The sequence below is a fragment of the Sarcophilus harrisii genome, chromosome 3 (genome assembly GCF_902635505.1).
Source record: "Sarcophilus harrisii chromosome 3, mSarHar1.11, whole genome shotgun sequence".
NCBI lineage: Eukaryota > Metazoa > Chordata > Mammalia > Dasyuromorphia > Dasyuridae > Sarcophilus > Sarcophilus harrisii.
In genome coordinates, this window is record NC_045428.1 from 294424050 (window position 1) to 294448367 (window position 24318).

Below are 24318 nucleotides of genomic sequence, written 5' to 3' on the forward strand. Positions count from 1 at the left end.
AAAAGGGGTTCTGAGCACAAAAGCTCTATCTCTCTCATAATTATAATACAATAGCTAATGAATGAGTACATTCTGGTAAGGATAAATAAAAAACTACAATGACTGATAGGGGCAGTGCAAAATTAGAGAAAGTAACCAAGTGAGGAAATATCAAATGGAGTTAATAGAGATAAAGCATTCTGCAACAGAAAAACATTTAAAATTATTAACAGTAAAAAGAAAAAAAATGGAAAATGTGTGTCTCCAAAAGCAGCCAAGCTACATATTGAGCCAGAGGAAAACCTGCTTCTTTTGTCTTAGAGAGCCCTTTTGGATTCCTGGCAGGGGGAAAAAAAGGTTACACAAAAGATACATGTGTTCCTATTCTGGTATTATGCAGGCCCACCTAGATTTAGCTTTCAATTTCAGATGAGATCAGGCATGTTCAGACTAGCACATCTCTGCTCTGTTAAACACATAGCTTCTGCCACTTCAATGACACATTCCTGTCTCCCAAAATTTATTTGCAATAGATGCCTTTAAAAAAATTTGCAAAACTGATTCTCATTTACTTAAAAAAACTCCTTGCCTACTGTGCTAACACCAAGTTTTAAAGTTAACGGAGGTTACTTCTATACAAAAGGAAAGTTGAATAGTACTTACCCTAAGTATAACGTGCAAGCTTTATAGGGGAATATACTTTTGCTATAAGGTATCTAGGAGGGTGTCCAGCTTTAAACCTCAGCTCTCTCCCTTCTCCTTATTGGAAAACTGAGAAGCTCTGAGAAGACTCATACAAACCAACAGCCTTACCTGTGGCCATTCAGAACATTGCACTTTGGAGTGAGTTAAAAACTATGAATAAAGTCACATACAGCGCATGCTCAGCAGACAATTGAAAAAAAAATCATAACATTTTTTCAAAAACAAATTTCTTCATTTGAAGCAAAACTAACATTTCTAAATTATGGCAAGCTTAGTGTTTGGGGACAAAGTTGTTTTCGAGTTTTCTGTTGTCCAAAAAAGCGTCTGAAAAATTTTAACTGAATAAAAAACAAGTTCCCTCTACCCCATTTTGGATATCCCTAAAAAGGGTTCAGTGTATCTTTTTTGAAGTCTCAACATTTTATCTCTGGCTAAGTTAATATATAAAAAATTTCAACCTTGAAAAAGATCATTTCAAAGAAAGTTGCAAGGACCCTCAAATTCTAGGCTCAGAGAAGAAAATATTCTTCTCAAATTTAATCGAAATTCTGTTGCTGTCGTCACACAAAAATGACTCCTTATGCAACTACAAACACTAACATATTGGGGTTAATGTAGACATAATGAGATATTCATCTACAAATCTTTTTTCTTGATTTTTGCAAATTTTGGGGTGAAAAAATACTTGGAAATTTTTAGAGAGCCGAACAATAATTTCAGTATAGTTCATTCATTTTTAATAGTAGGGATAGTAGGGAATACAACCACATATCAATTAGCTAAACAGCAGGTTATAAAAATAAAATTTTTATAAAAGAAGGTTTTAGATTACTAATTGCGGCAGGAATATCTATGTCAATCCTGACTCCAAATTCCTCTCCTTTTTCTCCATTAGCAGCCATAAACATTTCATTTTATCTTCTATCCTCAACTCCTGCCTGACAAGTAGACATCACCGTACTTATCTGAATATTTTACTTAATTCTTAAGTCACTGAAAGAATTTCAGCAGTTTCCTTAATATTCAGTAGTGCTCATCTGGACACAGGAAAGCCCAGAAGACAGATTAGTCACTATTCATAAGGCTTTCAAGTTTAGCAGATGGAGCCAAAAAAATCAATTTTTAAAAAAGTTTATAAAAGTGAAAGTAATGCTGGATAGGTTGGAAGAAGTTGATTAGACATCAAAAGTCCTTGCAACCTGGCACAGGTGTTTCCTAACTTATTCCACTATGAATGCTGAGTAGGAAGATGGTTGGTAAGTGGAGAGTATGGGACAGAGATAATATAAAAGGGATTTTTGAAATGTAGCTTGATGATGGATATATAAAAATGAACTGAAAAAGTCTAAAATTGAAATTTCTTTCTGGCAGATGGACTAAAACAGTATGTTGAAATAATTAAAGCTTTTTGCTTAAATGAAACATCAGCATAACAGAATTAAAAAAAAAACAGTGAAGATAAAGAAAATGCACTCACACGCATGCATATACGGACAAACACAACTAGCGGGTGAGGGGAGAAGGAAATTAAATAAAAGAAAACAAACAGAATCCTAACAGGCCATTCTCCTAAAAGGAGTCCAAATAAAAAGTCATATGATATCTGATAGTGCAGGACACGTCGCCAAGAACTGGAGCGGATTGCCTACAGGAAGAAAGAGCCAGTGTGTTCCTGCTCAAAGAGCTTTTCTTTCCTCATTCTCTCTCTCTCTCTCTCTCTCTCTCTCTCTCTCTCTCTCTCTCTCTCTCTCTCTCTCTCTCTCTCTCTCTCTCTCTTCTCCTCCTCCTCCTCCTCCTCCACTTCCTCTTCCTCTCCTCTCCTCTCCTGTCTCTCTTTCTCCTTCTCTTTTGCTTTTCTCCTCTATTCATGAATATGTTACTCTCAGGTCAGGTCTATGAAGAATCCCAGAAAGAAGCTATCCTCTTTCACTGTACTTCTGGTAACAGAGACAGCTGATGGAAGATACCTCCTAGTTGAGATCGAGAGTCTGTGTAGTTCTAAGTACCAACTCTCTCCTTAACCCTTTTCCCCTGACTCTCTGGTGACATTTAAAAAAAAAAAAAAAAAGAAAAAAAAGAAGCAAGGCTAGCAGCCTGTAGCACCAAAAGAGTTTCAGGGTGGGGAAAGGAGCTTTTGCCTCCAAATGTGAAACTTTACAGTTGGACTTTCTTCTCGTCTGCTTTGTTGACTTTCTTTGAAAAGTGCTGCCCCTCCCCTCACTCCTTAAGCAAAAATAAAAGCACAGTAAACAGTTCAAAAATATGATTTTTTTTAAAAAAAAAGAAATTCTGAAGGTGACAGAACTGCATATTCTCCTTGAATTCTGGGGAGGGGGGAGAAATCATATTTCTTCAAGTTATACGGGAAAATTTTATATTTTCTTTAAGTTCTCCTAATTGTAATGTTTTTGAACTCCTAACATTGACCATCTATCTCTTTCATTTTCTCTGAGGGTCATTACTGAGTCAGTGAATGTATACCCACTAAGTTTTCCCCAAAAGATTCTTTCTTATCAAGTTATTCTTAACATAAGACACACACTTCTCAACCAGAAAGATATTCTATGTACTTCACTATGCAATGTAATCCATTAGATTCCCAAGAAACAGTTATATAAATATATTATATAAATGTGTAAAATATGCTTATATTTTTTCCTCCATTCATAGTCCATTTCTCCAGATATGTTAATTTTCAAAGCATGGAAGGGAAAAAGAGAGTTTTGGTATCCTGAAAACAACTGTCATAACTGCTTTCTACATGGTAAAAATAGTTATCTATAGTTAGGTTATTTCAAATAACATGATTAAGATATGGGGGAGAAGGATATAGCATGTAAAAGATTTCATATTGTTATGTCTATTATACACTTTTAAATATTTTTTAAATGACAAACAGAAACGATATATAAGGAAGACAGAAAAGTAAGATGATTATAAATGTAGAAATGTAAATCTCAGTTATCAGTATAAATACAAAGTATATTGAGTATGTAATTTTTGTCATATTTTTTTCTACATACATGCTGTATATGATTCAAATTTCAGCATTTTTTCATGGGTAGAACATTAATTTGTAAGTCAACCAAGTCTCTTTGCTACAAATAAAAACTACTTTGAGGAAATATTAAAAAATGATAGTGTAAATCTAAAAATAAGTTGAACTATTTTGAAAGCTTTGTAAGCATATTAAGGACAGAGAAAGAAGCCTTTCCAGAATTGTGTTGTCATTTAGGTAATTAGGCAGAAACTAAAATAAAAATACCTGCACCTTCTACCTTAAAAAAGATGTACTGAACAAGTGATGTCCTTTCAGCAAATGAGCAGAAAAACTGATATAAATGAATGGATATGTCACTCTTCTGAATTTTGGGAACATATATAATTTAAGATATAATCAACTTTTTACCTAAGTTATAGAAAGTGGAAAAGCTCTCTTTCCTATGACTTGATTTTCCACAATATTTTGAAGAATCAGGAAAGGCAGAGGTAAGGCAGTGATATAGGGGTGAGAGAAGCTGCATCCTGAACAACTTTTATTGTGAGATTTAAAACAGTATAAACTCAGCATAGAAACATTTATATTTAGAGAAATTATAAGAGAAATGTTCAATACAAAACTCAAATGATCTTCCCTCCCTTTTAAAATTCTACATATTTTGAGGGGAAAGAAGGAAAGATAACTGAAGGTCTTTGTGTCTCTCTAGAGCCAATGTTCCGTCCCTGTCCCTTTTAAGGAAAAAAAAAACTAATAAAAATAGAAAAACATATATCAGACTTTAAGCTCACTCCCCCCATCACCCCCCACCCCCTTTCTTTTGTAAAGAACTCTTTGTTCTCTAGTGAAAATGCTGAAAAATCCCCGGGCAGCGACTCCCTGAAACAAGTGCAAAACACTTAGAGGCTTTTGGGCTGGCTGGGAGCCAGAAACCCTCCCGCTGTCTGGTTAGGAGGAAAAAAAAAAGGAAGAGAGGGAGAAGAGAGAGAGGGGGAGAGAGGAATAGGGAGGGGGACAGAGGAGAGTACGGCAAGGGAGAAGAGCGAGAGAGAAAGAGAAAGAGAGAGAGAGAGAGAGAGAGAGAGAGAGAGAGAGAGAGAGAGAGAGAGAGAGAGAGAGAGAACTGGAGCTTCCTTTAATAGACATAGGACATAGGAAGCAGCTTTTTTTCTTTTTCTTTTTTTTTTTTTTTTTCAAAACTGGCGGTCAAGCGTTAAGTAACTCCCTTCTCAATCCACCTGCTAGAAATGAACTTGGGTAACCCCCCGGGGGTGCACAAAGACAGAGAAGACAGTAACATATTCCATACTCTAATTCCCCCCCAATACTCCCCCCCCCCGCACTGCTTCCATTCTTCCTGCTCCCATCACATAAATGTCCATAGCTTCTTTCCTCCCCGTCCCCCGATAGCCCCCAATAACAAATAGTGCAAAATACAGGCTATGCCTCCCCCCTCTAGTCTGTCCATCTCCCCCCCTCAAAAAAAAAAAAAAAAAAAAAACAACCGCTTCCATCTCGGTTGCGACATGGTGATAAGGGGTAGCGAACATCTCATACCTGGTGTGAATGCTAATCAGTCAGGAGTTCTCCTTTTCCCAAGACAGGGAACTGTTTCCTTCCAAATTTATTAGAACCTCCTCCACTGCCTCTTTGAAAAACCTTCTTTGTCACCCTCTCCCAAGTCCCGATACTTCTTTAAAAAAAAAATGGCTTCGGAGCTCCTTCTATTCTTGATATTGATTCTCTCTCTCTCCCCCCCACCCCTCCTCCTTTCTCCTGTCTCTGTCTCTTCTGAGTGGTCTATTGATAAGTCCCTGGAGGCACTGGGTCAGCCTGCCCGTAGGAAACCAGACACAATGCACAAATCTCCGAGTGCCATTCTGCCATCAGCAAGCAGACCACGTTTAGGAGAGAGAGGAAAAAAAAACAGTAGAGCAAGAGACAGGGGGGGTGAGAGGGAGAGGGGGAGAGAGAGGGAGAGAGGGAAAGGGAGAGAGAGAGAGAGAGAGAGAGAGAGAGAGAGAGAGAGAGAGAGAGAGAAAAGGAAGGAGAGTGTGAGAAAAAAGACTGATTGGAAAAGGAGGGAGGGAGAGAGAGAAAAGGAGAGAAGGAGAAGAAAGAAGAAGAGAGGAGAGGAGAAGAGAGGTGAGGAGAGGAGAGGAGAGGAAGAGAGAGAGAGAGAGAGAGAGAGAGAGAGAGAGAGAGAGAGAGAGACAGACTGCCAGTCAGGTTAATCATCCCTACTTTAATTAGCTGTTCAGCTTAGACATAAAACAATTGAATTTGAATGATCTGTCAGCAGGCTCGGCTGAACCAAAGGGGAAAAACGAATATTACAAAAAGACTGTTGGTGTGTTCTGATAAGCAATACTGCTCGTACTGACAAATCCTCAAAGGGAGAACTATTAAAACTTACAACCAAACAAAAAGTACAAATACAAATGGCATTATATGGAGCCCCCCTCTAAAAGATGAAATTTCCTCCTTTTATGAACCAGAAATGTTTATGTACAGGTGTAAATGTATAAAGAATACAAGGAATATGTGAAAGTTTATTAATGATGGTCGAGTCTATCAGACAGATGCTGCAGAGACAAGACAGGTACAGACTGATACTGAATCTAGATCTTAGAGATTGATAGATTCTACGGTCAGCTATTATCTGAGACAAATTCTGTAGGCAGGCAGACAGGCAGACAGATTTCAGGCACAGTACACTCTTGTCTAAAAAGGCAAAAGTTCTGATGTAATAAAAGGTGCAAAACAATCCATTCCACTATTCACTGGTTGCACTCTAAGGTGCAGGTAAAATGGATTAATCCTAGTGACAAACAGTGCAGGCAAAATGCTTCATGACAGATACTGGAGACATTTGAGGAATTGCAAAAAAATGTTAGAGGGAAAGGCACCTTAGAAATGATATCATTTAATCTCTACATTTTACTGATGAGGAAACAGGCCCAGAGGAATCAAAGAACTTGACTAAAGAAACAAACCCCATTAATGACTCTACTCTGGAACCTATCTTTCCTAACTCCCACTTCAGTTCATTTCCTGTTTTGTTATTCTATACTCTGAAATTCTCAAACCTGCAAGACAAAAAGATAGGAGAAAATCACTTTTGCCTGTAAAAGAATGGGGCAGTTGTTCCAGAAAGTTTATCAATACTGCAAGTTAGTCCTCCAAACCATGGTCTCTTCCCTTACTTCAAGTTGTCAAAATAGTTGAGGGTAATGACTTTCTTTTTATTTTGATGCTGGTAAAAAGGAATTAGTCCTCATCAGTCATATTCTGGAGCAAATCAGCAAGCCCAAAGAATATTATTGCTCTCAGAAATGTACAACTTGCATCTCATTTCAAACTACCCGAGGCTGGCAAACACTGAATCTTTAACAGTCTCACTCAGAGTTCATAATCTACTGTATGAACATCTACTGTATGTCATCATTTGAAGAGATATAGATTTCTCACATAGGATAATTTCTAAAGTATAGGAACACTGTAGGGTGAAAGAGATAATTCTTTAGTCTTAAATCACTGACAAGAAGATTGTGTACCTGGAAGACTAGCTGTGGACATCTTTTCTTATATTTCAACTGCTAAAAAAACTAATAGAATAGCAATAGCATACATGTTATTTGCTGATGGATTCAAAGTTTTCTTCTTTGGTCCATGTGATAGTTTTTCAGCCAGTATCTTCTTCGTGAGAATAACTAACAAAGGCCCAATTTTAAAAAGAGTGGGAGTATGGAAGAGAGGGTTTACTACCTACAACTTACTTTAGTAAAGAAAGTGGGTCATCTGGTGTTATTAAAAATTGGAAAGATTAAGTTCCTTTTCCTAGGACAAGAATTATGATAGATAAAAAAGAAAGAAATATTTCTCAGCAATGCTGCATCAACAAAATTATTTTTCCAGAAAGAAAGAGGGAGAAAACAGAAAAGCAGGGCCACTAGGAATATGCTCAAAGGGCAAACAATATAGGAAGAAGCAAAATCACAGCAATGTGGAGTATGAACAAATCAATATATTCAATAGTGGAGGCAACATGACTAAAACAACATGACTAAAGCAAAATTCAGTTTGGCTGAAAATGCAACAACAACAAAATAAACCCAACAGTTAAAGCATTTTTCTGATATTGGGTAGATACAACCTAAATCTTGACAGAGTTTCAATAGAGAATATAACAAGTTAAGGTTTGATGCAAATGCATATCCAGACCATGAAGCTTCCAGATAGCTGCTATATTAAAGAAACAGCTTTATACTTGTTCCCCATTAACAAAGTGGGAACCAGATACATAAATAGAACTCTGATGAAAAGGGTGTGAGGAAAGTATTACAAAATTTAGAATTCAAGATTGCTTGAGCCCAGAACTTCAAGGATCATGTCCAACATCCATAGTACTTTAATTTCAGTTTTAAAGGATTTAATAGTAAATATTTTGTTGAATCACCAAGAATTAGCTTGCTCTTCAGTTGCATAATTGTGAATGTGTGGGCCAATATATATGGCACTCTGCTGCTGAAAAATGAATAACATGAAAAGGGATGGTCATGATTACCCAGGGCAGTTATATATTTGATGGTATTTTTAGCACTATGAGGATAGTGTTAACATATGGGTTATTAGTTGGCTTAATTCCAGTTTGGATAATTACATCATGTCTCTTTAGTTTTTTCCTGAATATGGCATTCTTCACTTCCTGTCATAAATGTTTGTGTATGTTTTCAAAGCATATGCACACACATATACACACAAATCATGCCTGAATCATGCATAATTATTGAGAAAACTTGGAAATGAAAGAAAGGTAACTATCTATAAGATTTGGTTAATCAGGTGTCATAAAAATACATTTCTAAACTATTTCCTAAGGGCCAACATTCTGGCCTTGTTTCTACTAATAAGCAGATATCCCAAGAGTTGATGATCTCCTGGTAAGCTGGTTTCCTTTTGGTACTGTATCAAACTGTAAAGAAAACTATAGGTTCTTAGAGTAGGAAGTCAAGAATAGGTCCAGAACTGAGAAATGATTTCACTTCATAATTTTCAGAAAATGTATTAATCTAGCTTGCTTGGAAACCTATTCCTTTCTACCTTAGTGTTCTTATTACTGCAAAATAAAAGGAAAAAGAAGCTCAGTTTAATAAGCCTAATAAGGAAATTTTGGTAAAAGTTATAAACAAAAATAATTCACTCTCTTCCACAGAAGAACATTGGCCCTCTATAACAGAGACTCTACCTAAATTTTGCCAAACGGTAGAAAAGTGAACGTTTCAGTCAATTATTCAGATGTTTGTTATCAAGTAGACAAAACCTTTAAAAGATTAGTTACTTTTCTGTCTCTAACCAGCTACTCTGGCATTGTGTAGTCAAAACCATAGTATTAGAATTTTTCGGGAGCCTCTTAAATCTTTTCTGCAAGAAGAAACTGAAGAATTCTAACAGAATCATGACATTTCTATTTCATTGAAGAGCAGAAATCTTATTTACAACTAGGGGAAAACATGAGTTATTTATCTTCTAATTTAAGCCTTCAAGATAAAATCAGAAAATGAAGGACATATCATAAAAAAGAAAATAAAAGGTTAATTTATTTATTATAAATGAGGCTTATTAATAAACCACAGCTTCACTTCAAAAGTCCATTCCTATTGCACATAATAATAAAATACTATAATTGAAAATATGAAGAGATTTGATTTACTTTTGAAGCACCCTTTTCAGTTCAACTCTGAAAGCCTTTCTTCATATGAACTTCATTCAAATGATTCTTCCCATCCCTCTGTAAATTATCTCATAAAGTTGCTATTTCTGAGATGATCTGTAATGTTCTAAGGAGATTTAGCTTCATCTCATTCCAATCTCCCTCTCAATACCAATACTAATGCCCTCCTACCTGGAACAAGCTTCCAATTAATGAATATCAACTCCTCTTCCACCTCTTTGGCTCTTCTGATAATGACTGCTAGTCACTCTAGTTCTATATGGTATTGTTCACAGCATATCATTCATATTATAAGACCCTAAAGCTCCTAGGAGTAAAGTCTATGCTTGGCATGTTTCATTTATTGTGCAGAGTCACATCCACCTATAGTGGTAAAAATAACTTATACTAGTTAGAAGCAAGAACAATTGATCCTCTTGGCTTACACAAAGAATTGCAATTTTGTCCCTCCTATTTTCTCAATTTTCCAACATGTGAAAGGCAGTAAAATACTATCCTAAATGTAGCAAGTTGAAACTTAAAACCAAGTGATATTATTAGGTAGTATATTTTAAAATTTTAAAAATTTTATAAAGTGGTAAACAGAATTAATACTGGCAGTTGCAATTTCCCTTTTGGATATGCTTCTCAGAACTACTGTTGAGTCAGGCCTTCCTAGATGCTAATTTATGAATTTAAAGAAAAGTCTGTTTGAATACAAAGAAAGCTAGTACATAATGTCGATCAGTCAAAGGCAATATTTGTCTTGATGTCATAAAATAGTTCCTCACTTTTAATTCAAATGTTCCACAGGTACAGTACTATATGGACACATATAAAATATGTGTTATATATAAATAATGCATATTTTACACATAACAAAATATAATAGTATATTTAATACATTCTTAGAGCTGTCAGTGATTTAAGACATCTTTTAATTCAAATGTTTCATTTACAGAAATGCAAGTTAAAATGACCCTGAAGTTCTACTTTATATCCATCAGATTGACAAAAATGACACAAGGAAAATAGGAGTTGCTGGTGGGACAGTGGGAAAACAGACATACTAATGTATTTTTAGTGAAGCTAAACAGTCATTATGGAAAGCAACTTAAAACTATACACAAAAGTCACTAAACTGTACATATTCTTTGATTCAATGGTATAAATAACCACCAAAACCTATAATGCAAAGGGATAAAGAAAGAGAATCCATATGTACAAAAATATTTATAAGTACTATTTTTGTAGCCAATAACTTAGAAACAAAGACAGTGCATGTCAACTGGTGAGTGGTTAAACAAACTGTGTTGTATTAACTACAGAGGAATATTATTACTCCATAAGAAATTACAAAAGTGTTCTTTTCAGATAAACCTGGGCAGATTTATATGAACAATGTAAAGTAAACAAACTTAGTAGAACAACATATAAATGTGTGTGTGTTGTTAACATTTTAAAGAAAAAACAATTTTGAAAGACTTGAGAATTGTGATAAGTGCAAAGACTGATGAGGCCTCATGATGAAGCAAGTTATCCACCAAAATAATAAAATGCCATACAGCCCTTTTCATAGTGGCTAAAAACTAGAAATTGAATGGATGCCCACCAATTGGAGAATGGCTGAGTAAATTGTGATATATGAATATTATGGAATATTATTGTTCTGTAAGAAATGACCAGCAGGATGAATACAGAGAGGCTTGGAGAGACTTATATGAACTGATGCTAAGTGAAATGAGCAGAACCAGGAGATCATTATACACTTCAACAACAATATCTTTGGCAATGAGAAGATCCAATTCAGTTCCAAATGATCAGTGATGAACAGAACCAGCTACACCCAGAGAAAGAACACTGGGAAATGAATGTGGACTGCTTGCATTTTTGTTTTTCTTCCCAGGTTATTTTTACCTTTCTAAATCCAATTTTTCTTCTGCAATAAGAGAACTGTATAAATATATACACATATATTGTATTTAAGATATACTTTAACATGTTTAACATGTATGAGAGACTGCCTGATATCTAGGAGAAGGAGTGGCGGGAAGGAAGGGAAAAATTGGAATAGAAGTGATTGCAAGGGTCAGTGTTGAAAAATTACCCATGCATATGTTCTGTCAATAAAAAGCTATAATTAAAAAAATAATAAAATGCCATAATTCCAAGTATGACACAATATGTTTTACTTTTGAAGTTCCATTTTTTGTTGATAAGAGGTGATGGATTCAAGTTGCAGAAGGAGATACACATTTTTGAACATGGCCAATATATGTATTTGTTTTTCATGGCTTATTTATTTTAAAGTAGCCTTTCCTTTTTCCTCTCCTCCATTCCTCCCTTCCTCTGTTTGTTCGTTCATTCCTTCGTTTATTTGTTAACTCCTTTCACTTCCACTACAGAATTATAATTCTACCTTCTAGGATCAGCCAGAATAAATCTAATTCTTCTTCTAAATGACAATTCTTCTTGATCAATCCAATAATCAATCATGATTCTAAAGGTCCAATGATAAAACACATGAGAGGGGCAGCTAGGTGACGCAGTGGATAGAACACCAGCCCTACAGTCAGGAGGACCTGAGTTCAAATCTGACCTCATACACTTAACATTTCCTGGCTGTGTAACCTTGGGCAAGTCACTTAACCCCAATTGCCTCAGGAGGGGAAAAAGATAAAACACAAGAGAGTAGTGAATAATAAGCAATATGTGGCCAATGTGGAAATGTTTTGTTTGATTAAGTGTATTTGTTACAAGTATTTTTTGAATTTCTTTTTTTACCAGCAGAGAAGAAAAACACTTAATAATTGGAAATAAAAATACAATTTAAGACAAATCAGGTTGCTATAGTAATTATTGCTATTTTTAAGTCAGACATTTACCACTGTTAAATTTGGTTGATTTTAGTTCATCATTCAAGGCTACTGAAATATACTTTCCTTTTTCTACATTCCACAGCACTCTGTATTTCTCTTAGGGTGCTTATCATCTCCTACTTTGTATTATTATAACTGTTTTGAATGCTTATCACTCAAGTCCTACTGACTCACTGTGACATTAATGTGACTTTGGATTCTCAAAGATTATGCCAGCACCAACTCTAGAAGTTGTTGTCAAGCTGGAAAGTATATGAGCATATATTCAGAGACAGATGAGCTGTCCATGGATCAGCTGAATTAAGTTGTAGATAATTGTTATTTATCCAACCAGAGGATGATGATTTTTTTTGACAACAGCAGCCCTCAATGAAGGTACTCAGGGATTGTGATACAACAAAATCATAGATTCTAAAAGTATTGAAAAGCTATATTTGTCTTAGATATTAAGATCCTTAGTCACAGAACTGTGACTTACTCATCTTTAAATCCTTTCAATTTTCTATCCTATTTCCTTATATTTAGTAGGTGTTCAATAAATGCTTTTGAAAGAAAAGGTCAATAAACTTAACTCATTTGGGACTAAAGACTTAAACTCATTTAAACCATACAGGCATTGTATCTTGTCTTCTTTCTTATCTTAGACTTTAGTTCTTCCTAACAAGAAGGGATATGTCTGAAATGATAATGAAATGATAAATTTCTCCCCCTGAAGACGATCGAAAGCTGAATAGGTGGTATAATCTGTTGAACAATATCTTCATTCCAAAAGGTCTATCTATCTATTACTTATATGGATATAGTAATTTGGTTTTTGCTTTTCATTACCGTTAGCTAAAACCATACTTCAGTGTGGCCTTAAGAATTATCTTTTGTCCTGAGGCTGCTATGCTTTAAAATACTATGTGACATAGAAGAGCATGTAGCTTCTAAATGATCCTATCATCATTCACTTGCTGAATATATCCTATACAGCAAAATGGTGATGGAATGGATATAACTTCTCTGTTCACACATGTTAATTGACTATGACCTAAGAGCAAGCTATTGGTTGTTGTTGCCTTGATATTCATACTAAGTATGTCTCATAGGTAATATTGATGAAAGTGCTCAAAAAATTCAATGTATTGGGACCATTACTAATAGGAAAAATAAGCCTGGATAAAACTTTGTAGATTTTTAAAGTAAGGGACATACTTTTTTTTGTGGTTTCCTGTAACTTGTACTGGCTCTCTTAATTTTGTATTTCTGCTTCTGAACATGAATTCATCATGCTAATAAGAAAGTTTGGATTCTATCTGACCAGCAAAAATATCTGCTGTATAAGAAAGTTTACATGAAAAATCTTGCCATCTATTCACAAGGTTGTGCTGTTTCTACAAAGTACACTCTTATCATTCTATGTCTTCTATACATATTTTTTAAAGTACAGTCATAAGTTTGTAGAAACTTCTTGAAGAACAAGCTGTAAAAATATGTATAATGAAACTTGTAGTTCTCTGAATTTGAAGGCTTTCAATTACAGATTCATGAAACATTAGCATCAAAAGGTTCTTTAGAGTTCCTTTGGCTAGTTCTTCCTTTTAGAGATGAGATTAAGAGTCAGAAATAGAAAGGAAGTTACCTAAAGTCACAGGGAAAGTTAATAGCACATCTAGACCTAAAATTCAGGTCTTCTGACTCTCTGAACAATGCTCTTTCTATTAATTAGAGGATTAGAAATAAAGTCCCACATCCAATTTCTGCAAAATTGTTTAACAGATTAAATACAACTTGGCCTACCATGGAAACTGCTTCACTCCACCAGGGGTACAGCCAGACTCTGATATACTCTGATACAACCAGATCAAACCATAGAATATAGTTAGAATTTTCTTGGCTTTCTAGGTAACTGAAATTCATGGCAACCAAAGCTACTTATCACTTTCAGAATACAGGCATACAGTTGATTTCAAATGCAGGACAGAAATTCTAAGGCCTTTTAACTTATCCTTTCTTTTGCCGAATGTTAGAAATCAAGTGTACTTCTATGATGTAGCCTAAGATGACATTATGATCTTGAGAATTCATTTATGGCTGTCTGTGTTGTACAAAAACTGGTACAGGTTGGGAAACCAAAATTGTTTCAGTAATAAAACCCACAAAGTTGTTAATTGTTGAATCTTGCTTTTCCTCTTGACAGTAATGATAATGACGTTTTTGAAATCTTGTATCCTTTTTTTAGTTCTATCTATGTGTAGGAAAAAAAAAAACTGATGGAAGACACCTGAATAGAAGCTCATATCTGAGAAGATGAAGCCAAATAAACTCAATGGTTTTACCATTCTATACTTTGTCTTTGCTTGTGGTGATAGCACGGACTATGTGGCTAATGTGTAATTACTATATATTTTTTTCAATTTGTGCCACTTATTTATTGCAGGGGTCCAGCCTCTGCAAGGGGGTCCAGGGAGCTGAGCAGGAAGAATGGGGTCAGTGTCAAAGGAAGACGGGAGTCATGGGGTAGTTTGAGTGAGGAACTGAAGGAAGTGATGCTCCTACTCTCTCAGGCTCCTTCAAGGATTTATTTTTATACTATATCATGATCATATACTTTTCTTTAGGTCAATATAGTCTTCAGACATGTGTCTGACTTATTGACCTTTATATGTTAGTATATTTGACATTTAGTATTTGAGTAAGTTTTTTATGGTAAAATGTTAATTATTGATTACATTACGTGAAGCTAATAATGAAAGGTAAATGTTATACAAGGTTAAATGTCAGTGAATTTTGTTAGTTTACATATGCCTTCTTTGTCAATCCTATGGATTGTTTGATTCCTCTATTTCCCTGACTTGGAACTGTCATAGGCATTTAGGGCAATTCCAGCTATGTTTTAGCCATTTACTGACTCCTGGGCAAAGTGATCTTTTCTGAGTCCAAGTTAATAAACACCTCTGTTGCTTAGACCCTTGAATTCTTGCCTACAGTGACAATGATGTTCAATAAATTCCTGTATATGGTATTGGAGCCCCTGTTGTACTTTAACTAGGTAATCTTCTACTGGGATTTGGAACACTTCATACTTTTGGAATGTATCCATCATTTGTCTCAGTGAGAGATTAGTTTTATTAGACAGAATATGCATGTGGAATCATTTCTAGTTAACTTGCCCAAATTCCCCTTGTCACCAGATTTTTTTTAGATAATGTTTAGTGCTGTAATCAAGCCAATTATAAATAATATAGGAAATAGTAGTCCACTAATGGGAATCATAGAAGGAAATGGTGTTCCTGCATGAGTGCTGTGCACATTTGATCTCAGTGCTGGACATTGCCAATCAGCTTAGAGATTGCGGCTCCCAACAATCTATTATGAAGGCAGGGTTTTTAAAAGAATGCTGTTTAATTGTTCTGTGGAAATATATTATGAAAATCTTTAGTTGGGCACAATTCAGCACAAACTTGAGATGAAGTTAGTTCTTCAGTTTAATATATATTTACCAGATAAATAAACCTTTGTTATAATCAAGAACAAGGTGTTGATAAATATATTATTTTGCATAAATAGCTTTCTTGATCTCTCAGTTGACCTTTAAGACCCTAAAGCAATGTAAAATGGGCACTGCTTAAAGATTTTAAAATGTTATTAAATCTCATCAATGTGAGTATTCTCTATTAGTATACATTATAACTCACCTGCACCTTCTCATCCTGTGCAATTCTTGTCCATATCATCCCACAGGTTTTCCACAGAAGATTTACTCAACATGTCAGAAGGCCTTCCTGTAGATCTTTTTATATTTCTTGAGTACCAATTCAGTAGCCAAGCCACTTTTCTGTCATTCCTTATTCTTCATAAATGATAGGTTTAGAACTGAGTGTGGATCACAACAAAGTTTTTCCACTTCTTTTGTTGTTGCTTGCTTGAATTTTATTTTCTTTCTCATTTTTCTTCCTTTTTGATCAGATTTTTCTTGTACAGCAAGATAATTGTATAAATATGTATGCCTATATTCAATTTACATAATTTTTTTTTACCATGTTTAACATACATTGTGTTACTTGACATCTAGGGGAGAGGGTGGGAGAAGCTAGAACACAAGGTTTTGGAAGGGTCAATATTGAAAAATTATTCTTGCAAGTGTTTTGAAAATAAAAAACTTCAATTAAAAATAAATGATGAATTTACATTCTAGAAAACAATTTGGAACTATGACCAAAATGCTATAAAACTGTGCATACCCTTTGGTCCAGTAATACCACTACTAGGTCTGTACTCCTAAGAGATAATAAAGAAGGGGAAAGGATATACATGTATAAAAATATTTATAGCAGCTCTTTTTATGGTGGCAAAGAATTGGAAATTGAAGAGATGCCCATCACTTAGGGAATGGTTGATATATGAATGTAATGGAATACTATTGTGTTATAAGAAAAAATGAGCATGGTGACTTCAGAAAAACCTGGAAAGACTTAAATGAACTGTTTTATTCTTTGCAAACCTATCTTAAAGGATCCTGGATTTAGACCAAGAAAGGAAAGCAGAAGCTATTCACTATAACCTCTTCATTTTATAGATAACAAAACTGTGGCCCAAGGAGTTTAAACTAATTGTTCAAAGGTCACTCAAGTAACAAGGGTTATAGGGAGAATGTGAACTGAGGCCCATTGATTTTAGTATTAGTGCTTTTTCTAGCATATTATCAGTACCTGGCATATAAAGGTACTTCATAAATACATGTTAATTGATTATATATTTTAATATATCTTAATGGGAGTATATTATTATTTAAACATTCACATATAAATCTGTATAAAAGATTTGGATTTGAAATTCCTTCTACCAAAGATTCTATGAACTTACAAAATATCCTATATCTGGTCTTTAGTATTGACTGGATAATTTTTCCTCTTATGGTAACATATGTTCACAAATATAATGAAAGTCAATGCAAAACAATATTCTATATAGAAAAGTCACTTTGCATGAAACATTTTTCAGGAATGCATCTAATGTGTCAAGTCAAGCCAAGCTATACAACAGATATGGTGGGAGTGGAGTGCTAGGTACTGGAAATGTAGTTGAAAATACTTTAAATTAAACGAACTTGCATGTAAAATTGTCACAATCATAAATATGTACTTGCACATAAATATACATTCTTAAAGTCACACCAAGAAAGATGAATAAGTCTAGTGGAAAGTGAAAAATGATTAAGATGAAATAAATGAATAAATACTAAACAGAGTAACAAAGTAAATACCTGCTCATTTCTGGTCAAGAAGGTGAAAAGAGGTTTCTCTTTAAGTAAAAACATGTATCAAATAAAAAGGACGTGAATAGCTGGGGGGATTTCCTAAGGCCATTGCAGACCAGTTCACACTCTGCTAAGAGGCTCATTTTCATGAGAGCTTTGGTTGCATTTATAACACTTGCTCTAGGGCCCCTGGAGCATTAAAGCACCACATCACAGAACTATAAGAATATTGTCAAACACATAGTATGTTATTCTGCTCTTTTTCTTTCAATTCCAAATATTCAAGCATCTGTAAGATGATTTTAAACCTCCATTTCTATGCTTCCCACCTTTACTTGTATTCATCACCAAAAGGCAAAAATATTGTCAAGGAAAAGAGTTTTCAAATAGAATAGAATGAGGGAATTTGGGGGCATTCTTTAAATGTTCTACTATAAAGCCTGTGGGTTACAGTATAGTTAATTGTTTCCATAGGTGGAAGCATTTCATTTTTTTAAAACTGGTTTGACTGGTAAGTTTGTTCTAGATTAAGTGATTTAACCACAGTGAAGTAGGTATTTGTTCTCTATTAGCTTGGTACATATTAATTGTTACATATTTTAACATTTCAATAGTGGATTAAATTATTAATACTTTTACATTATAAACTGGCACTGTAACAATTTTCCTGGAATAATGCCATCCATTCTTCCAAATTCAGTTGCATATAAAAAAGTTCAGAATACACTATTAATAGTGAAAAAAAAATTGAAGCCAGCTAAGGACAGGTATAGGTGTAATCAAGTAGCATATTTTCCAGTTGTAGCCCATCAGGAATTACAAGGAGGAGGCCCTCTCCAAATTCTCAGGATGATTACAGGTATTGGCTTTTAAAAGACAGATTTTCTTTCTTTTTTTTTTTATTTAATAGCCTTTTATTTACAGGATATATGCATGGGTAACTTTACAGCATTAACAATTGCCAAACCTCTTGTTCCAATTTTTCACCTCTTACCACCCACCCCCTCCCCCAGATGGCAGGATGACCAGTAGATGTTAAATACATTAAAATATAAATTAGATACACAATAAGTATACATGACCAAACCGTTATTTTGCTGTACAAAAAGAATCAGACTCTGAAATATTGTACAGTTAGCTTGTGAAGGAAATCAAAAATGCAGGTGGGCATAAATATAGGGATTGGGAATTCAATGTAATGGTTTTTAGTCATCTCCCAGAGTTCTTTCTCTGGGCGTAGCTGGTTCAGTTCATTACTGCTCCATTGGAAATTATTTGGTTGATCTCCTTGCTGAGGATGGCCAGGTCCATCAGAACTGGTCATCATATAGTATTGTTGTTGAAGTATATAATGATCTCCTGGTCCTGCTCATTTCACTCAGCATCAGTTCGTGTAAGTCTCTCCAGGCCTTTCTGAAATCATCCTTACAGAACAGTAATATTCCATAATATTCATATATTACAATTTATTCAGCCATTCTCCAACTGATGGACATTCATTCAGTTTCCAGTTTCTAGCCACTACAAAGAGGGCTGCCACAAACATTCGTGCACATACAGGTCCCTTTCCCTTCTTTATAATCTCTTTGGGATATAAGCCCAGTAGTAACACTGCTGGATCAAAGGGTATGCACAGTTTGATAACTTTTTGAGCATAGTTCCAAACTACTCTCCAGAATGGTTGGATTCATTCACAACTCCACCAACAATGCATCAATGTCCCATTTTTCTCGCATCGCCTCCAACAATCATTATTTTTTCCTGTCACCTTAGCCAATCTGACAGGTGTGTAGTGGTATCTTAGAGTTGGAAGACAGATTTTCTAATAGATATTCACATTAGGCCAAATATCTATCTATATAAACAAGGTTTAATCATGGCCCTTTCCAAGTTCTCTGCTTAGTACTAACTTTTATTTGAGACTAATTCTTTGCTCACTGACTGATTAGGAATCCCACTATAGCTCCTTATCCATTCTAGGCAGTGAGTGCTACAAATCCTCCTCTACTTGTTCTCTTATTAAACTTTTCCTATCCTTTGACCCAATCCCTCAAGACTCTGATAAGTGATAATAAATGGATTCCAATGAGACAGTCAAATATTCCATGTCAGTGTATTAGCCAACTTGACATGTTACCTCCCTAGTTAACAAAACACCTTAATTATGATAAAATTGACATATGAAGAAAAGATGTTTCCAGTCATACAAGTAAAAGTAAAGCAGAGTAAAAATAGATCTACTGGGAAATTCCTCTTTCTTGACATCTTAGAAAAGTAGAATTCAAATGTTGTTCAGTTGTTTCAACTCTGTGAGCCCTTTTGGAGTTTTCTTGGCAAAGATAATGGAGCATTGGCTGTTCCTTCTGAAGTTCATTTTATGGATGAGTAAATTGAGGCAAATAAGGTGACATGACTTGCCCAGGGTCACATAGCTAATAAGCATCTGAGGCTGGATTTGAACTTAGGGAAATATATATTCCTGACTATAAGCTCAGCATTCTACCAGCTGCCCAGAATTGAAATAGCATATTATAAAGAGCTTTAGGAAGTGTTTCAATAGGTCCACAATGGAACAAATAATTAATTGTGGCAGAGGTCCTTAAAAACCAAAACAAAATACAATTATACCTTGGGAGCTTTTTGAGTTATACAATATCAGAGATGGATAAGACTTTAGAGATCTTATAACTCAACTTCCATTTTCCTCATGAGAAAGTTTGGAGTCCCAAAAGGAAAAGAGGTTTGATCAAGGTCACAAACATAGTAAGCAGCAGATGCAATTTTCAAATCCAAGTTCCTTGACTGTAAATTTGGGGATTTTCCCACTAGACTATACCAAATATGGTATTAGTATTCTTAATCCTCATCTCCATTTAAAGTGTACAACTCTAGATGGAGATTTAGTTCAACTTTTAGTTTAACTAGCAGAAAATGTGCCTTAGTTTTCCAATCTGGAAATAGCAATGATAATTCTTCCTCATTTGCCCACATGAATGTTCTTAAGAGATATTTAAAATTTTTTGAGATCTTAAAGAAAAAATGCTTCAAAAACATAACATTTTATCCAAAGATACATTTTACAGAGTTAAATAATAATCTCCCCTTAATCCTCCATATAAATAAACACTGTCTATTACCATCCACCTGCATTATTGGCTTCCCTTTGCAAAGAGGAGGTTGTTATCTGGTGACATTCTGGTTCTGATTCATGAGGAATCAACTCAATCCCAACATTTCTGTTCTTAACAGGTTTTGGTTTTTAAATTTGTAGAACATAATGTTTCTCTGGGCTAAGTTCTAGCATGCCAAATTTTGGCTGGCCACAGACTTTGACATCTGAGTTAAAATCTTTCAACAATGGCATTTAAACTGAAGAATCAACAGACCCTTAATTATAACACTAGCTGTAACTGCCCTCCCTCCCCATCATCATGTTCAAATTCTCCTAGTTCACCAACTGCTTAAAGACCATGTTATTTCATTTGCCACTGGAAATATCACAATTTGGAAACTCAGTGGCTTGAAACTATGTTTTCACTTTCAAAAAATATGTTTTTTATTAATCATAAATTAACAAAATATATAAGCTCAAAGTAATTGAGTCATTAAAAACAATATAACAACAACAACCTATAGTAAAACATCTCACATATATTTGACTAATACTTGTAAGTTTAGTTACAGGTGAGCTGTCTGTACTTAATTATTTTTCATCTTCTTGAAATTAAGCACTTAACTAGATACAAGTCTTTTGTAAGTATGGTTTCAATAAATGTCTCCTGATTTGTCAACAAAATTTAAGATGCTAATTTCTTATGACACTAACAGAGAGCCCTATATCTCCTTTATATATAGTAACTAACAAAAGGTTTTATTTCTACACTCCTTATAGGAAAATTACATTAGAAATCAAACTGACCCAATTTCTTTATTAGGGATAGCACCATACCAATGAGAACAAAAGACTTACACTGTGTATCCACCTGGATATTTGGATATGCTTGTTTAACAAATCTGTTAGAAATAGGAATGTAGAAATCTCTACATTCCCATTTTCTAGGTTTATAGAAAAGCTAACTTTCTCTTTTTAAAATGCAGGATTTATATTTTAGAATTTCAGAAGGTTGATTTCTGTTCCCTCTTTATTTTGGAAAATAACCTGAGTCTAGAATTTTTAAGGCAGAACTATGTTTCCCTTAGTAATTTGTCTTCCTTTTCCAGTTACTTCATTTTTTTAAGAGAAAGCGCAACCTCAGTTATACCCCAAATCATCTAACAATTTTAGAGTTCACCGTTTCCCAATTTCCTACACATAGTCTGGATTTTAAATTTGCAGAGTAACTGGAAGGATGGCATAATTCACGGTGGTAGGTGGAAAGTGCAGAGATTGATTCAAAGTTTTAGCTTTGGTTCAAGTTTAGTTTTTACCAGTGTCTTTATTTTATGCCTTATTGAACTACTCTTTCCCTCAGTTTCCTAAATTGTTAATCAGACTAACAAAAAAGCCTCAAAAACTATCCTACAGGACATTTGTGAGACATTGACTGGCACATAAGTCCTTCAATAAATGCTTGTTGATTGAGAAATTCAAAGTGTGTATAGAGAAATATATATATATATATATATATATATATATATATATATATATATATATATATATATATGTAATTTTGAATTGAATTCACTGTGTCAACCTTCTTCTTCTATAAAGTACTCTTCATATAACTTAGCACTGTAGGGTACAAGACCACTTAAAAAACAGGTTATTAAGAATTGGAGAGGGGAGAGGGGAGAGAAAAGGCTGTGGAGATGGATAGTGCTGGGTTGAATGTTAACTCCATGTATTTTACTTCATCAGATTACACACTTGATAGACTTCCTCCAGTTCTACAGATTCCAATTCAAACCCTTTTTTCTACAGGATCAGTGTGCTTATCAAAAACATCTCCTACCCACCTCCTTTCTACAATTAGATAATCACTTGGGTTAATAAACTTTTCTTTTAAAATTCAAATGCCCCTGTGGGACTTAAGCCTCATTCACACCTTTGTATAAAAATTCCTTTAATCAGGTATTCAGATCAACAATTAGCTGAGTACTCAAGAAATGGATGAATTTTAAGTGGAGGCTGAGGGAATTTTGGAACTGGAGAGATGTACTTGGAGGAAGTGTGGGGCATCAAGAGGGTTGGGGGTCACCTGGTAGGATAAAGGAGGCAGGAGAAAAGAAATGGGTTCATAAATGCAGAGAAGGGGAAATTTTGTCTAATCTTCAGTTTTGTCTATAGTTTTAATGGCAAGCCAGCATGTCACTAATGTATGGTTCATAGCTCACCCAATAAATTTCAGAGATCTCTCAGGTTCTATTAGTTTCTCATGAGAAGCAGACTTCATTCTCACCATACAAGAGGTAAAAGTGAGGCCCCTGAACATAAGCATCATAAGCACTATATATCTTCCCTGATACAATATTACTTACCCTCCCCACCCCTTGCTAGTTCATCCTCATTGGCTGAGAATGTGGTCTTACATTCTAAGTGCAAAGGCTATTTATCTGAAAAAAAAAAAAAAACAACCTGATATTAGGAAGCATCAGTCATTAAAACAATCTGACACTGGTTGGGAAAACAAGTGCTAGATCAGTGGGAAATAGGGAGATAACACATAGATTTGAATTTAAACAAAGACATGTCTTCTGCTGATTCTGAGATGTGTGTTCTCAATATGTGGGATGGGTAGATGTGGACTAGTCAGTTTATTTTATACATTCCCAGAATTGTTCTGTACACCCATATCCTAGGAATTGCTTGTCAGGGAGGAAAAGTAAGAGAAAATGGGAACCTGATCCTATAATTTGCTTAATTTATAATTTCCTTTTGAAGAAATATCAAACTTTTCCCATTCACTAACAAATGCCATTGTTTACTGATTTCAGAATTATACACAGTAGGACTGCAATAATTTTTAATGAATGTATGAATAAAATAGTAGAAGTGGTTTAGAAAACTGCAAATCTCAGCTTTTTTTAATTCAGCTCAGTCTTCCCTATTCTAAGTTAGTTCAATTTAGCCTATCCAAGATCTTTCATTTTCCCTGTCTAATAATCATGCATTCCTCTGGAAGGAAGAAAAGGTAAGAAAAAAGAGAAAGGTAGAAGAGGAAGATAGAGGATTAGGGATCACCAATTTTCTTCCCATCACTTCTTATTATATATGTGGCACCAAACTGTATTCTTGGCTTCTTCCAATTCTTAGGACTTCTAGACCATTACCATTACAAATGCTGAGGATTTGCTGCGAAGCATCTTTCCCCCTTCCAATAACAAATGCACTGAAAATGTTAAATTATGTAACGTATAGTAAAAATGAAACAAAAATACAATATGTTTAAAAAAACCCAGTCCATTCATTAAAGAGAGTGCTTCACCTGCCCCTACTGGCATCTTAATATACTCTTTCATCCTTTCTAGTCCTATACCAAGTCAGAGGCATTTCTGAAATGTTTATATTTACAAACTGACAGATACAACTTGTAAGGCTGCTAGCACATAGATCAAAAATCCACTGTGTCCAATTGGAATCTCAAAACTAACTATAATGCATAAGCAGAGTTGTTTCCCAGACTATTTGGAGATTTTCTAACTTCTTAGCTATGGTACAGACCACCTATAAGTATGGTACATATATTTATCTCTCTCTCACTCTCCTGTCTCTATTTCTTTTACTCTGTTGCTCTCTCAATAAACACACACACACACACACACACACACACACACACACACAAATACCACCTTTCACATTTTC

At 34.7% G+C, this 24318-nt stretch overlaps 1 protein-coding gene across 22 annotated transcripts in view; it reads right to left on the reverse strand.

Annotated features, from left to right (window-relative positions):
- ZBTB20 (zinc finger and BTB domain containing 20) overlaps positions 1-24318 on the reverse strand; it is a 1022251-nt gene that overhangs the window by 136849 nt on the left and 861084 nt on the right. The window contains exon 1 of one of the 22 annotated variants that reach the window (XM_031963670.1): positions 5240-5618. The exons of the other annotated variants lie outside the window; for them this stretch is intronic. The gene's annotated coding sequence lies outside the window, so the exon portion shown is untranslated. Of the gene's footprint in view, positions 1-5239; positions 5619-24318 lie in introns of those variants that run through there. 22 annotated transcript variants of the gene reach the window in all.